Raw genomic sequence first — 15,177 nt, forward strand, 5'->3', positions numbered from 1 at the left:
AAATTGAAAATCACTACAAAATGAACTCTGAAAAAGTTGGAACTTGGCATGGTATCATCATTTCGCCCGCATAGCATGTGCAAAAGAGTAGAGAGGGTCACGGCGAAAACTGGACGCATCTCGTGTACAAACTGGACAATCTCTTTCGCAGTATCAGGGTTTCGGACGAGAACTCATCTGTTACACAGGCACTTCAATGTTTTTTAAACTTATTTGAACTCCAGCCAATTTTTGCGTTCAGTATGCATCATTCAAAGCGACGTCATCAATTTCCAACACGTTCTGACATCATTTGCTGTTTTTCAGTCATTTACCGATTTGTTTAGAGAGCTAAATGACGGTGAAATTGAAAATCACTACAAAATGAACTCTGGAAATGTTGGAACTTGGCATGGTATCATCATTTCGCCAGCATAGGATGTGCAAAAGAGTAGAGAGGGTCACGGCGAAAACTGGACGCACCTCGTGTACAAACTGGACAATCTCTTTTGGAGTATCAGGGTTTCGGACGAGAACTCATCTGTTACACGGGCACTTCAATGTTTTTAAACTTATTTGAACTCCAGCCTATTTTTGCATTCAGTATGCATCATTCAAAGCGACGTCATCAATTCCCAACACGTTTTGACATCATTTGCTGTTTTTCAGTAATTTACCGATTTGTTTAGGGAGCTAAATGACGGTGAAATTGAAAATCACTACAAAATGAACTCTGAAAATGTTGAAACTTGGCATGGTATCATCATTCGCCTGCATAGCATGTGCAAAAGAGTAGAGAGGGTTACGGCGAAAACTGGACGCACCTCGTGTACAAGCTGGACAATCTCTTTCGGAGTATAAGGGTTTCGGACGAGAACTCATCTGTTACACGGGCACTTCAATGTTTTTTAAACTTATTTGAACTCCAGTCTATTTTTGCGTTCAGTATGCATCATTCAAAGCGACGTCATCAATTTCCAACACGTTCTGGCACCATTCGCTGTTTTTCAGTCATTTACCGATTTGTTTAGAGAGCTAAATGACGCTGAAATTGAAAATCACTACAAAATGAACTCTGAAAATGTTGGAACTTGGCATGGTATCATCATTTCGCCCGCATAGCATGTGCAAAAGAGTAGAGAGGGTCACGGCCAAAACTGGACGCACCTCGTGTACAAACTGGACAATCTCTTTCGAAGTATCAGGGTTTCGGACGAGAACTCATCTGTTACACGGGTACTTCACTGTTTTTTAAACTTATTTGAACTCCAGCCTATTTTTGCATGCAGTATGCATCATTCAAAGCGACTTCATCAATTTCCAACACGTTCTGACATCATTTGCTGTTTTTCAGTCATTTACCGATTTGTTTAGGGAGCTAAATGACGGTGAAATTGAAAATCACTACAAAATGAACTCTGAAAATGTTGGAAGTTGGCATGGTATCATCATTTCTCCCGCATAGCATGTGCAAAAGAGTAGAGAGGGTCACGGCGAAAACTGGACGCACCTCGTGTACAAGCTGGACAATCTCTTTCGGAGTATCAGGGTTTCGGACGAGAACTCATCTGTTACACGGGCACTTCATTGTTTTTTAATCTTATTTGAACTCCAACCTATTTTTGCGTTCAGTGTGCATCATTCAAAGTGACGTCATCAATTTCCAACACGTTCGGACACCATTTGCTGTTTTTTAGTCATTTACCGATTTGTTTAGAGAGCTAAATGACGGTGAAATTGAAAATCACTACAAAATGAACTCTGAAAATGTTGGAAGTTGGCATGGTATCATCATTTCGCCCGCATAGCATGTGCAAAAGAGTAGAGAGGTTTACGGCGAAAACTGGACGCACCTCGTGTACAAACAGGACAATATCTTTCGGAGTATCAGGGTTTCGGACGAGACTCATTTGTTACACGGGCACTTCAATGTTTTTTAAACTTATTTGAACTCCAGCCTATTTTTGCGTTCAGTGTGCATCATTCAAAGCGACGTCATCAATTTCCAACACGTTCTGACATCATTTGCTGTTTTAAGTCATTTACCGATTTGTTTAGGGAGCTAAATGACGGTGAAATTGAAAATCACTACAAAATGAACTCTGAAAATATTGGAACTTGGCATGGTATCATCATTTCGCCCGCATTGCATGTGCAAAAGAGAAGAGAGGGTCACGGCGAAAACTGGACGCATCTCGTGTACAAACTGGACATCTCTTTCGGAGTATCAAGGTTTCGGACGAGAACTCATCTGTTACACGGGCACTTCATTGTTTTTTAAAATTATTTGAACTCCAGCCTATTTTTGCGTTCAGTGTGCATCATTCAAAGCGACGTCATCAATTTCCAACACGTTCTGACACCATTTGCTGTTTTTCAGTCATTTACCGATTTGTCTAGAGAGCTAAATGACGGTGAAATTGAAAATCACTACAAAATGAACTCTGAAAATGTTGGAACTTGGCATGGTATCATCATTTCGCCCGCATAGCATGTGCAAAAGAGTAGAGAGGGTCACGGCGAAAACTGGACGCACCTCGTGTACAAACTGGACAACCTCTTTCGGAGTACCAGGGTTTCGGACGAGAACTCATCTGATACACGGGCACTTCAATGTTTTTTAAACTTATTTGAACTCCAGCCTATTTTTGCATTCAGTATGCATCATTGAAAACGACGTCATCAATTTCCAACACGTTCTGACATCATTTGCTGTTTTTCAGTCATTTACCGATTTGTTTAGGGAGCTAAATGACGGTGAAATTGAAAATCACTACAAAATGAACTCTGGAAATGTTGGAACTAGGCATGGTATCATCATTTCGCCCCGCATAGCATGTGCCAAAGAGTAGAGAGGGTCACGGCGAAAACTGGACGCACCTCGTGTACAAACTGGACAATCTCTTTTGGAGTATCAGGGTTTCGGACGAGAACTCATCTGTTACACGGGCACTTCAATGTTTTTAAACTTATTTGTACTCCAGCCTATTTTTGCATTCAGTATGCATCATTCAAAGCGACGTCATCAATTCCCAACACGTTTTGACATCATTTGCTGTTTTTCAGTAATTTACCGATTTGTTTAGGGAGCTAAATGACGGTGAAATTGAAAATCACTACAAAATGAACTCTGAAAATGTTGAAACTTGGCATGGTATCATCATTTCGCCTGCATAGCATGTGCAAAAGAGTAGAGAGGGTTACGGCGAAAACTGGACGCACCTCGTGTACAAGCTGGACAATCTCTTCCGGAGTATAAGGGTTTCGGACGAGAACTCATCTGTTACACGGGCACTTCAATGTTTTTTAAACTTATTTGAACTCCAGTCTATTTTTGCGTTCAGTATGCATCATTCAAAGCGACGTCATCAATTTCCAACACGTTCTGACACCATTCGCTGTTTTTCAGTCATTTACCGATTTGTTTAGAGAGCTAAATGACGCTGAAATTGAAAATCACTACAAAATGAACTCTGAAAATGTTGGAACTTGGCATGGTATCATCATTTCGCCCGCATAGCATGTGCAAAAGAGTAGAGAGGGTCACGGCGAAAACTGGACGCACCTCGTGTACAAACTGGCCAATCTCTTTCGAAGTATCAGGGTTTCGGACGAGAACTCATCTGTTACACGGGTACTTCACTGTTTTTTAAACTTATTTGAACTCCAGCCTATTTTTGCATGCAGTATGCATCATTCAAAGCGACTTCATCAATTTCCAACACGTTCTGACATCATTTGCTGTTTTTCAGTCATTTACCGATTTGTTTAGGGACCTAAATGACGGTGAAATTGAAAATCACTACAAAATGAACTCTGAAAATGTTGGAAGTTGGCATGGTATCATCATTTCTCCCGCATAGCATGTGCAAAAGAGTAGAGAGGGTCACGGCGAAAACTGGACGCACCTCGTGTACAAGCTGGACAATCTCTTTCGGAGTATCAGGGTTTCGGACGAGAACTCATCTGTTACACGGGCACTTCATTGTTTTTTAAACTTATTTGAACTCCAACCTATTTTTGCGTTCAGTGTGCATCATTCAAAGTGACGTCATCAATTTCCAACACGTTCGGACACCATTTGCTGTTTTTTAGTCATTTACCGATTTGTTTAGAGAGCTAAATGACGGTGAAATTGAAAATCACTACAAAATGAACTCTGAAAATGTTGGAAGTTGGCATGGTATCATCATTTCGCCCGCATAGCATGTGCAAAAGAGTAGAGAGGTTTACGGCGAAAACTGGACGCACCTCGTGTACAAACTGGACAATATCTTTCGGAGTATCAGGGTTTCGGACGAGACTCATTTGTTACACGGGCACTTCAATGTTTTTTAAACTTATTTGAACTCCAGCCTATTTTTGCGTTCAGTGTGCATCATTCAAAGCGACGTCATCAATTTCCAACACGTTCTGACATCATTTGCTGTTTTAAGTCATTTACCGATTTGTTTAGGGAGCTAAATGACGGTGAAATTGAAAATCACTACAAAATGAACTCTGAAAATATTGGAACTTGGCATGGTATCATCATTTCGCCCGCATTGCATGTGCAAAAGAGTAGAGAGGGTTACGGCGAAAACGGGACGCACCTCGTGTACAAGCTGGACAATCTCTTTCGGAGTATCAGGGTTTCGGACGAGAACTCATCTGTTACACGGGCACTTCAATGTTTTTTAAACTTATTTGAACTCCAGCCTATTTTTGCATTCAGTATGCATCATTGAAAACGACGTCATCAATTTCCAACACGTTCTGACAACATTTGCTGTTTTTCAGTCATTTACCGATTTGTTTAGGGAGCTAAATGACGGTGAAATTGAAAATCACTACAAAATGAACTCTGGAAATGTTGGAACTAGGCATGGTATCATCATTTCGCCCCGCATAGCATGTGCCAAAGAGTAGAGAGGGTCACGGCGAAAACTGGACGCACCTCGTGTACAAACTGGACAATCTCTTTTGGAGTATCAGGGTTTCGGACGAGAACTCATCTGTTACACGGGCACTTCAATGTTTTTAAACTTATTTGAACTCCAGCCTATTTTTGCATTGAGTATGCATCATTCAAAGCGACGTCATCAATTCCCAACACGTTTTGACATCATTTGCTGTTTTTCAGTAATTTACCGATTTGTTTAGGGAGCTAAATGACGGTGAAATTGAAAATCACTACAAAATGAACTCTGAAAATGTTGGAACTTGGCATGGTATCATCATTTCGCCCGCATAGCATGTGCAAAAGAGTAGAGAGGGTTACGGCGAAAACTTGACGCACCTCGTGTACAAACTGGACAATCTCTTTCGGAGTACCAGGGTTTCGGACGAGAACTCATCTGATACACGGGCACTTCAATGTTTTTTAAACTTATTTGGACTCCAGCCTATTTTTGCATTCAGTATGCATCATTGAAAACGACGTCATCAATTTCCAACACGTTCTGACATCATTTGCTGTTTTTCAGTCATTTACCGATTTGTTTAGGGAGCTAAATGACGGTGAAATTGAAAATCACTACAAAATGAACTCTGGAAATGTTGGAACTAGGCATGGTATCATCATTTCGCCCCGCATAGCATGTGCCAAAGAGTAGAGAGGGTCACGGCGAAAACTGGACGCACCTCGTGTACAAACTGGACAATCTCTTTTGGAGTATCAGGGTTTCGGACGAGAACTCATCTGTTACACGGGCACTTCAATGTTTTTAAACTTATTTGAACTCCAGCCTTTTTTTTGCATTCAGTATCCATCATTCCAAGCGACGTCATCAATTCCCAACACGTTTTGACATCATTTGCTGTTTTTCAGTAATTTACCGATTTGTTTAGGGAGCTAAATGACGGTGAAATTGAAAATCACTACAAAATGAACTCTGAAAATGTTGAAACTTGGCATGGTATCATCATTTCGCCTGCATAGCATGTGCAAAAGAGTAGAGAGGGTTACGGCGAAAACTGGACGCACCTCGTGTACAAGCTGGACAATCTCTTCCGGAGTATAAGGGTTTCGGACGAGAACTCATCTGTTACACGGGCACTTCAATGTTTTTTAAACTTATTTGAACTCCAGTCTATTTTTGCGTTCAGTATGCATCATTCAAAGCGACGTCATCAATTTCCAACACGTTCTGACACCATTCGCTGTTTTTCAGTCATTTACCGATTTGTTTAGAGAGCTAAATGACGCTGAAATTGAAAATCACTACAAAATGAACTCTGAAAATGTTGGAACTTGGCATGGTATCATCATTTCGCCCGCATAGCATGTGCAAAAGAGTAGAGAGGGTCACGGCGAAAACTGGACGCACCTCGTGTACAAACTGGACAATCTCTTTCGAAGTATCAGGGTTTCGGACGAGAACTCATCTGTTACACGGGTACTTCACTGTTTTTTAAACTTATTTGAACTCCAGCCTATTTTTGCATGCAGTATGCATCATTCAAAGCGACTTCATCAATTTCCAACACGTTCTGACATCATTTGCTGTTTTTCAGTCATTTACCGATTTGTTTAGGGACCTAAATGACGGTGAAATTGAAAATCACTACAAAATGAACTCTGAAAATGTTGGAAGTTGGCATGGTATCATCATTTCTCCCGCATAGCATGTGCAAAAGAGTAGAGAGTGTCACGGCGAAAACTGGACGCACCTCGTGTACAAGCTGGACAATCTCTTTCGGAGTATCAGGGTTTCGGACGAGAACTCATCTGTTACACGGGCACTTCATTGTTTTTTAAACTTATTTGAACTCCAACCTATTTTTGCGTTCAGTGTGCATCATTCAAAGTGACGTCATCAATTTCCAACACGTTCGGACACCATTTGCTGTTTTTTAGTCATTTACCGATTTGTTTAGAGAGCTAAATGACGGTGAAATTGAAAATCACTACAAAATGAACTCTGAAAATGTTGGAAGTTGGCATGGTATCATCATTTCGCCCGCATAGCATGTGCAAAAGAGTAGAGAGGTTTACGGCGAAAACTGGACGCACCTCGTGTACAAACTGGACAATATCTTTCGGAGTATCAGGGTTTCGGACGAGACTCATTTGTTACACGGGCACTTCAATGTTTTTTAAACTTATTTGAACTCCAGCCTATTTTTGCGTTCAGTGTGCATCATTCAAAGCGACGTCATCAATTTCCAACACGTTCTGACATCATTTGCTGTTTTAAGTCATTTACCGATTTGTTTAGGGAGCTAAATGACGGTGAAATTGAAAATCACTACAAAATGAACTCTGAAAATATTGGAACTTGGCATGGTATCATCATTTCGCCCGCATTGCATGTGCAAAAGAGTAGAGAGGGTTACGGCGAAAACGGGACGCACCTCGTGTACAAGCTGGACAATCTCTTTCGGAGTATCAGGGTTTCGGACGAGAACTCATCTGTTACACGGGCACTTCAATGTTTTTTAAACTTATTTGAACTCCAGCCTATTTTTGCATTCAGTATGCATCATTGAAAACGACGTCATCAATTTCCAACACGTTCTGACATCATTTGCTGTTTTTCAGTCATTTACCGATTTGTTTAGGGAGCTAAATGACGGTGAAATTGAAAATCACTACAAAATGAACTCTGGAAATGTTGGAACTAGGCATGGTATCATCATTTCGCCCCGCATAGCATGTGCCAAAGAGTAGAGAGGGTCACGGCGAAAACTGGACGCACCTCGTGTACAAACTGGACAATCTCTTTTGGAGTATCAGGGTTTCGGACGAGAACTCATCTGTTACACGGGCACTTCAATGTTTTTAAACTTATTTGAACTCCAGCCTATTTTTGCATTGAGTATGCATCATTCAAAGCGACGTCATCAATTCCCAACACGTTTTGACATCATTTGCTGTTTTTCAGTAATTTACCGATTTGTTTAGGGAGCTAAATGACGGTGAAATTGAAAATCACTACAAAATGAACTCTGAAAATGTTGGAACTTGGCATGGTATCATCATTTCGCCCGCATAGCATGTGCAAAAGAGTAGAGAGGGTTACGGCGAAAACTTGACGCACCTCGTGTACAAACTGGACAATCTCTTTCGGAGTACCAGGGTTTCGGACGAGAACTCATCTGATACACGGGCACTTCAATGTTTTTTAAACTTATTTGGACTCCAGCCTATTTTTGCATTCAGTATGCATCATTGAAAACGACGTCATCAATTTCCAACACGTTCTGACATCATTTGCTGTTTTTCAGTCATTTACCGATTTGTTTAGGGAGCTAAATGACGGTGAAATTGAAAATCACTACAAAATGAACTCTGGAAATGTTGGAACTAGGCATGGTATCATCATTTCGCCCCGCATAGCATGTGCCAAAGAGTAGAGAGGGTCACGGCGAAAACTGGACGCACCTCGTGTACAAACTGGACAATCTCTTTTGGAGTATCAGGGTTTCGGACGAGAACTCATCTGTTACACGGGCACTTCAATGTTTTTAAACTTATTTGAACTCCAGCCTTTTTTTTGCATTCAGTATGCATCATTCCAAGCGACGTCATCAATTCCCAACACGTTTTGACATCATTTGCTGTTTTTCAGTAATTTACCGATTTGTTTAGGGAGCTAAATGACGGTGAAATTGAAAATCACTACAAAATGAACTCTGAAAATGTTGAAACTTGGCATGGTATCATCATTTCGCCTGCATAGCATGTGCAAAAGAGTAGAGAGGGTTACGGCGAAAACTGGACGCACCTCGTGTACAAGCTGGACAATCTCTTCCGGAGTATAAGGGTTTCGGACGAGAACTCATCTGTTACACGGGCACTTCAATGTTTTTTAAACTTATTTGAACTCCAGTCTATTTTTGCGTTCAGTATGCATCATTCAAAGCGACGTCATCAATTTCCAACACGTTCTGACACCATTCGCTGTTTTTCAGTCATTTACCGATTTGTTTAGAGAGCTAAATGACGCTGAAATTGAAAATCACTACAAAATGAACTCTGAAAATGTTGGAACTTGGCATGGTATCATCATTTCGCCCGCATAGCATGTGCAAAAGAGTAGAGAGGGTCACGGCGAAAACTGGACGCACCTCGTGTACAAACTGGCCAATCTCTTTCGAAGTATCAGGGTTTCGGACGAGAACTCATCTGTTACACGGGTACTTCACTGTTTTTTAAACTTATTTGAACTCCAGCCTATTTTTGCATGCAGTATGCATCATTCAAAGCGACTTCATCAATTTCCAACACGTTCTGACATCATTTGCTGTTTTTCAGTCATTTACCGATTTGTTTAGGGAGCTAAATGACGGTGAAATTGAAAATCACTACAAAATGAACTCTGAAAATGTTGGAAGTTGGCATGGTATCATCATTTCTCCCGCATAGCATGTGCAAAAGAGTAGAGAGGGTCACGGCGAAAACTGGACGCACCTCGTGTACAAGCTGGACAATCTCTTTCGGAGTATCAGGGTTTCGGACGAGAACTCATCTGTTACACGGGCACTTCATTGTTTTTTAAACTTATTTGAACTCCAACCTATTTTTGCGTTCAGTGTGCATCATTCAAAGTGACGTCATCAATTTCCAACACGTTCGGACACCATTTGCTGTTTTTTAGTCATTTACCGATTTGTTTAGAGAGCTAAATGACGGTGAAATTGAAAATCACTACAAAATAAACTCTGAAAATGTTGGAAGTTGGCATGGTATCATCATTTCGCCCGCATAGCATGTGCAAAAGAGTAGAGAGGTTTACGGCGAAAACTGGACGCACCTCGTGTACAAACAGGACAATATCTTTCGGAGTATCAGGGTTTCGGACGAGACTCATTTGTTACACGGGCACTTCAATGTTTTTTAAACTTATTTGAACTCCAGCCTATTTTTGCGTTCAGTGTGCATCATTCAAAGCGACGTCATCAATTTCCAACACGTTCTGACATCATTTGCTGTTTTAAGTCATTTACCGATTTCTTTAGGGAGCTAAATGACGGTGAAATTGAAAATCACTACAAAATGAACTCTGAAAATATTGGAACTTGGCATGGTATCATCATTTCGCCCGCATTGCATGTGCAAAAGAGAAGAGAGGGTCACGGCGAAAACTGGACGCATCTCGTGTACAAACTGGACATCTCTTTCGGAGTATCAAGGTTTCGGACGAGAACTCATCTGTTACACGGGCACTTCATTGTTTTTTAAAATTATTTGAACTCCAGCCTATTTTTGCGTTCAGTGTGCATCATTCAAAGCGACGTCATCAATTTCCAACACGTTCTGACACCATTTGCTGTTTTTCAGTCATTTACCGATTTGTCTAGAGAGCTAAATGACGGTGAAATTGAAAATCACTACAAAATGAACTCTGAAAATGTTGGAACTTGGCATGGTATCATCATTTCGCCCGCATAGCATGTGCAAAAGAGTAGAGAGGGTCACGGCGAAAACTGGACGCACCTCGTGTACAAACTGGACAATCTCTTTCGGAGTACCAGGGTTTCGGACGAGAACTCATCTGATACACGGGCACTTCAATGTTTTTCAAACTTATTTGAACTCCAGCCTATTTTTGCATTCAGTATGCATCATTGAAAACGACGTCATCAATTTCCAACACGTTCTGACATCATTTGCTGTTTTTCAGTCATTTACTGATTTGTTTAGAGAGCTAAATGACGGTGAAATTGAAAATCACTACAAAATGAACTCTGGAAATGTTGGAACTTGGCATGGTATCATCATTTCGCCCGCATAGCATGTGCAAAAGAGTAGAGATGGTCACGGCGAAAACTGGACGCACCTGGTGTCGGGACCCCGATTCTAAGTCACACTGATCTAGCCTGTAACACCTCATATCCCTTTGCGGCCTCACGCACGGCATTCCCACGGGTGTCGCCTTACCATGGCCCGGGACCGTTTGCGCCTTTTGGCTCACGTATATGATAATGTCGCTAGCATCCATATGACAGAGAACCCGGGCCGACATGACTAGTCGTGAACCCAAAGTGGCACTAACTTACGGGGACAGGCAAACATGAATCAACATCGAGCATGTCGGTCAGCAGCGTGTGAATCCGGGCTGTAGCACTGGGCTAACAGGACTCCGGGAACCCGGGCTGTAGCAGGCTAGGCAGGACTCCGGATGTCACCGCGTGACATTTCCCCGAAGGGACAGACACAGGAACAGAGTGAATCACATGCCGGCCAGTCAAGTGTTCCGGAGCAGTAGTGCTGGGCTAGCAGGACTCCGGTGAACCGGGCTGTAGCGGACTACTATGGCTCATGGAGCACAAGACTACATTTCCCCATAAGAGAGGCTACCAAGGATACACAACTAGGTTGTCGGATCCCACACATACCAAGCATTTCAATCATACACACAATATGCTCGATATGTGCAAATACAACATGGCATCACAACAAGACTCTACGACTCAGAGTATTTATCCATTAGGCTCCGAAGAGCCAGATGTTACAAACATGGGTCTCATGACCCAACATTAAAAGCATACAAGTCAAACACATGCGGAAGCTTAACATGTCTGAGTACAGACATCTACAAATGAAAAGGCTGAGAAGCCCGACTATCTACCAGATCCTGCCGAGGGCACAAGATCGTAGCTGAGGTAACAAGCTAAACGTCGAAGTCCAAGCGGTACTACTAGCGAGACTGAAGTCTCTCTGCAATAACATAAAATAGGCAAACATGAGTACAAATGTACCCAGCAAGACTTACATCAGAACTAGCTACATATGCATCGGTATCAACAAAAGGGGGTGGTGGAGTTTGACTGCAGCAAGCCAGCTTTGACTCGGTGGCTATCCTGAACTACGACTGCAAGTAACTCTTTTGAGGTGGCGCACACGAGTCCACAAATTCACCATATCAATACTCCACTATGGATCCGCTCCCGTCTCCCTACGAGAACGCCATCCATAGCACTCACGCTTATCTTGCGCATTTTAGAGTATCCACTTTCACTTGTCTATGAACTGTTATAGGCAACCCAGAAGTCCATTTCCGCGGACACGGCTATTCGAATAGATGATGTTAACCCTGCAGGGGTGTACTTCGACACACACGCTCTCACCACTTACCGCCGTTTACACGACATGTACTCGGCAACCTTCAAGCGGAAGCCCAGCGAGGGTGTCGGCCACAGCCTACCTAAACACTCAAGTCTCTAGTCCAGGTTTATCGCCTATTCAGGTTCCATCCGCAGGGAGTCCGGCCGAGGTTTCCACATACGGCCCCGAACGATGTGTGCGGGGTTCCGGGACACCAAACGAGCGCCCGGCATGCCCGGCCACGTGCCTACCGCATCACAGCCCACCCCTCCGGTCAGCGCTGCCCACGGCCTCCAGCATACTACGAACACCAGAAACTACTTGCAACTCCTGGACAGAGGACAAGGGTGATTAAGAAGCCGAGAGGGTCCATTGGTTTCGGGCCCAATGCTTGGTAGTAACTGTATCATGGATCACAAACACGGAACTCAGTTCCTGAGGACGGCTGCAATGAGACAACCCACCATGTACTCCTACATGGCCTCTCACCGCTACCTTTACCAAATCGTGTTCACACACTTAGCTCACACACAGTAGGACATGTTCATCACCATTCCAACTCATCCCCGATGAATCAGACCTGACACAACTCTAAGCAATAGCAGGCATGACAAACAAGCATGAATGAGTAGGCACACCAGGGCTCAAACAACTCCTACTCATGCTAGTGGGTTTCATCTATTTACTGTGGCAATGACAGGTCATGCAGAGGATAAGGGGTTCAACTACCGCAACAAGTAACGGTTGAATCGTTGTTGTCCTAATGTAGTAAAAGAGAGCAGGAGCGAGAGAGTGGGATTGTATCGGAATGAACAAGGGGGTTATGCTTGCCTGGCACTTCTGAAGATATTATAGTTCTTCATCGGTGTCATCGAACTCATCGTCGGAATCACGGCTTATCGAGAGGGGACAATCACCGGCAAACAAGGAAGAACACAATCAATGCAATGCAACAATTATGATGCATGACTATGACATGTCAAGAATGTTATGATTTACACTAATGCATCTAGCAACAGTTTAAATGAGGTCCATATGAGCTAAGGGTTCATATGCAAACTCCATATTTAGCATCTATAATGTCATTATCATGTTTTCACCTATACAGCAGGTATAACTTAGTTTGACATGCATGAAAATGATACAGATGGATAGATTGCATTTTTCTGATAATTTTTCATATATAAATTATTTCATTCTGAGCTACGGTTGATTTTATATGATTTTTAGAAGTTTATACTATTTTCAGGAATTTTCTGAATAAACTTAAATCCAGATAATGCTTTACTGCGTCAGCCTGACGTCATCACTGCGTCAGCGAGTCAACGGGCTGGCCAGGGTCAAACCTGACCCGTGGGACCTGCCTGTCAGTCTCTCAGTGCCTAATTAAGTTTAGGTTTTAAACTAAACTAACTTTTAACAGGGGCTTGCCCCACACGTCAGTGGGTCAGGGGGGGAAGTCAAACTGGGGTCAAACCGGGTCAAACAAGGTCAAACCCGCCGGCGACTCGACGCCGGCGAGGCTCGAGACGGCGGCGCGGCTCGGAAAGCGCCCACAGGGCACGGACGAGGCCGTTCTTGGGCTCATTGGAGAGCTCTTGCAGGCGCGCGTCGAATGGTGGTAGTGGCTGGGCCTGTGGTGACCGGAGTTGACGGCGGCGAGCTCTTTCGCGGCCGCCGGAGTTCGGGTGGGTGCGGGGTTAGCGCTGCGGCTTGCAAACAAATGGGCTATCGCGCTAGAGTTGCTCTACGGAACGTCGCGAGTGCAACGGACGCACGCGCGGGGCCATTTGGTCGCCGGAGCCACGGCGGCGACGAGCTCATGCGGCGGCGAGCTTCGGGCACGGTGGCTAGTCTAGCTAGAGCTCGAAATCGAGCACGGGAGTAGGGGGAAACGGTTCAGGGGCTCACAGTGATCTCAAGGAAGGCCTCAGCGGGCTCGGCGAGGCGGAGACGGCGGCGAATCGACCGACGAGGAGCCTCGGTGGCCGGTGACGGAAACAGCGACGGTGGCGATGAAGCAGCGCGTCCGAGGCCGGGAGGATCGTCGAGGAGGAAGAAGCAGATGAGGCAGAGCTCTTGGACAGCTCGGAGAGGCGAGGTGGTGGCGGTGGCCGCGGGTATGGCGATCGGCGTCGGCGAGCTCGCTCGGTGGCGCTCTGTTTTTGCGGGAGAGAGGGCCAGAGGGGAAAGTGAGAGAGAGGAGAGAGCGGTCGGGGCTGCGTGGCGTCGCGAGGGAGGCCCAGGGCGACGAGGGGGGAAGCGGCAGGAAGCAGGAGGTGGCTGGGGCGCGTGCGTGCGCGCGTCGGGCACGCGCCGTCCTCCTGGCAGGGGGAGGAAGACGACAGGGGAGGAGGAGGTGGGCTGGGCCGCTACAGTGGTGGGCTGGCCCCTCTGGTGGCTACACAGGTGAGGCCAGGTAAGCTCTCCCTCTCTTCTGTTTTCTAATTTGTTTTTGTTTTCTAATTATTTGCCTCTGTTTTGAGCTTAGGAAAAATACCAAGGCATTTCCTAAAATCCTGAAAATATTCATGGACAGTTGCTGAATTATTTTAGTGGCCCAAAAATAGTTCCAACATTATTTGAACATTTAAATTATTTATAGTATTTAAATGCCCAAAAGTCAAATACAATAAGACTTAATTCAAAAATCCAGAATGGCCTAGAAATAGGTGCATCATTTTTGGCAGAGGTTTTTTACCTTTATCAAAAAATCATGAACATTTCTAAAGGGCATTTGGGTTCATTGAAAATGTTTTTAAGTTGAACCTAGTTGAGTTCTTTTGGGTGCTAGGGATTGATCACCCCTATTTCAAGTTTAAGCAAAATTTAAACATGATGCATGAGGAACAAGCAAAGTCAGATAAGGGCTGATCTGGGGCTGTGACAGCTCACCCCCACTAAACAAGAATCTCGTCCCGAGATTCAAGACGTGAGGTAAGAAGACAGAGGGTACACAAAGCTAACACGATCTTCATGATCCAATTGCTCTTCGCGAAGATGTTGATCCGTTGCTTCAATTAACGTTGACGTCTTTGCTTTCGAGATCTTCATCCGACACGATGACAACAAAGGAAAATTCTATAGAAATCGATCTCCTTAAAGATCGAGCAACTCACGATCAACTCACGGAATGCGACGTTGAGTATCTCTTGAGCTGAGACTCA

The sequence above is a fragment of the Aegilops tauschii genome, chromosome 1 (assembly GCF_002575655.3).
Source record: "Aegilops tauschii subsp. strangulata cultivar AL8/78 chromosome 1, Aet v6.0, whole genome shotgun sequence".
NCBI lineage: Eukaryota > Viridiplantae > Streptophyta > Magnoliopsida > Poales > Poaceae > Aegilops > Aegilops tauschii.